Here is a 2,677-nt window from a genome sequence, read left to right as displayed (position 1 = left end):
TGGTTTATCGGTACTTGTTTGATCATCATCTACAGCATTTTCATTAACCATTTCAACCCATAGCACCTTTTAGCCCTTCCACAGTCTCCTAAATAGAGGAAAGTCTCTCCCCAGAATCCACCAAGGAAGTCTCACAAGCGCTCAGGTCCTCCTTGACCCCATCCCTGACCTGTCTTCCACACTGAGATGGTATTGCCAGGAAATCCTAAGCTGCTAGATAGCGTTCAATCATCTCCACCAGTTGATCTGTGTTCTGGGGGGCCACATGTCTCACCCATTTTTGTAGAATGGGGGGAAGTCCTCTTAGGAAGCAGTTCATGGTGACCCTCTCTGCGATCTAAAGGGCCCTGAGAGTCTCAGGTTGTAGCCACTTTTTTACGAGTACACCAAGTCATGCATCTGGGATCTGGGAGACTTTTCAGGCTGATAAGTCCATTTGTGCACTCGTTGGGCCTGCACAGCAGGGGTCACGCCCAGTCGCCTCAGAATTCCAGTTTTTAGCTTTTCATAACATTTGGGTATTCTAACCAAGTCAAACCAGAGGCTCTAACCAGGGGCCAGGTCAAAATACTCTTCTGAGAGTCCCCTGTCAGGAACTGCGCCACTATACCCGCCCACTGCTCATGGGGCCAGCCCTCTCTTTCCGCAGTCCTCTCAAACGTATTAAGGTAGGCCTCAACATCATCATGAGGTGTCATTTTAAGCAAAAAATGGCTAGCTCGGATGGCATTAGGGCTACCCCCAGCTCCAGATTGTCCCTCCAAATTCCGTGCTGCCAGCTGCTGCACAACCTCGCCCAGCATTTTCTGATCCTCTGCTACAGCCCGAGAGACTACCACCAGTTGTGCCACCAACAAACAACTGGTCTCCTGCTGTGCTTTATACCTTTCTTTTTGAGCAGCATTGGCTTCCTGCTGGTCAGCATTTGTTTGCTGCTGGGTTGCATTAGCTTGCCGCTGAGTAGCATAAGCAATCACTAGCTGTATCAGGATCTCTTCCATTTTCAGACAGAACGCTGGTCCTTTAAATCTCTTGGTGTACTAAACACTGGACTGGCCAAGGAACCCACCCTTCACTTTCCCTGGCCAGCTCCAGGGCCGTAAAGAACCAGGTTTTTTCACTTAAAAACCTCTACAAACAAATGACCACTTTGTTTCCCTAGAGCCTTTAATACAAGTAATACCTCAGTCTGGGTGCTACATATACCCCATGCCAGACCTTTTCTGCACTGCAAGACCCTGTCACAAATGGTTTTGAGTGCTTTAGGAATAGGTGGAGACTTGGAATACATTTGAAATATCCTCTTGTTGTATCTGGGATGGTGACATGGCAAAATTTTAGTTTTTAGTTTTAGTTCTTGGTGAGAGAAGGCTAGGTAGTGTTGGTGTAGTTAACAATTGTCTACGTTTTGAATTGTCCCCTGATGCTTGGCTTTGGTCACTCTTGTACCTCTTCTTGCCTTGTTGTAGATTTGGTGCACCAGTAGGTTGATCACTTGCTTGATCCTGATGATATGTTCTAATTGAGTGCTTATTAGTAGATGCTGTGGTTTGACTAGAGGGAGCAGTTTGTCGTGGAGGGATATCTGCGTTGTGTGAAAGTTATAGTGGGGGTGGGAACGTCGGTTGTTTGATGTTAGCTGAATTCCATTTGTCTGCTTTTCGTTTCGTAAACACCCTTTTGGAATTTAATTTCTTTCTTGTTGAAGACATTGGGTGGGGGTATTTTAAAGAGAAGAGAAACAGAAAATATGCCACTCTGTGATCTAGAGTAAGAGACTGAAGGGTTGGTAAAGTTAAGGTTGCCAAGTGTGTCAATGCGTGTCATCAAGTGTGTACTTGATGCAGATGAAGAAAAGAAAAAAGAAGTGGCTTTTTGAAGGTAACAATCAAGACAAGGTGTTTTATTAAATAGTGAAAAACTGAATCCCTGACTAAACAAAATCTGCCTGTTAAATACAAAGAATAGTATATTCAAGAACAAAAATTGTACAACAAAATACAATATTTTGTTGTTACAGTGTTTTTTGTGTCCTAAACCCAACACATTTCACCCATTGGCTTCTTCAGGAGATGTTCTTTGGAGACTAATACTAGACAAGACCAGAATCATATAAATACAAGAGGGAGTAAGTTACCTGTTTAAATTAAAAGCTCAACATGATTAAATATCAAAATAGGCATTAAGGACCAACTTCCTGATAATCATTGTTAGTATCAGGGTGCCAATGATTTATCTATCAAATACTTTGTTTTCTTATTAGGGTATAAGAGCATACTATCACATTTCATCGTTATCAAAACACATCAGCATATCAAAAACTCCTATTTGGAACATTAAAAATTGAAAACACTTTCATGGTGAAGAGGAAAGGTCTCAAAAGATTCACTCTTTGAATATACCATATTTTAACACTGGTTATAAAATGCAAGAGTGTGAGTATATAACTCAAATATTTTGGAAGTGGATAAGGTGCAGAAACAACTTTGTTAGATGATGATTTAGGTAATCTGTCATTGGTAGGATGTTGGAATAGCTCCCTGGTGGAGATAATTAGATCATATAGTGCTTATTGCTGGACATACCGTATAAGACGCACCCAATTTTAAAGGAGGAAAATCTAGAAAAAAAAGATTCTGAAAGATTATTCCCCTTCTGATCACTCATGTGCCAATTT

This window comes from Pyxicephalus adspersus, chromosome 10, assembly GCF_032062135.1.
Source record: "Pyxicephalus adspersus chromosome 10, UCB_Pads_2.0, whole genome shotgun sequence".
NCBI lineage: Eukaryota > Metazoa > Chordata > Amphibia > Anura > Pyxicephalidae > Pyxicephalus > Pyxicephalus adspersus.
This window is presented reverse-complemented; position numbering follows the sequence as displayed.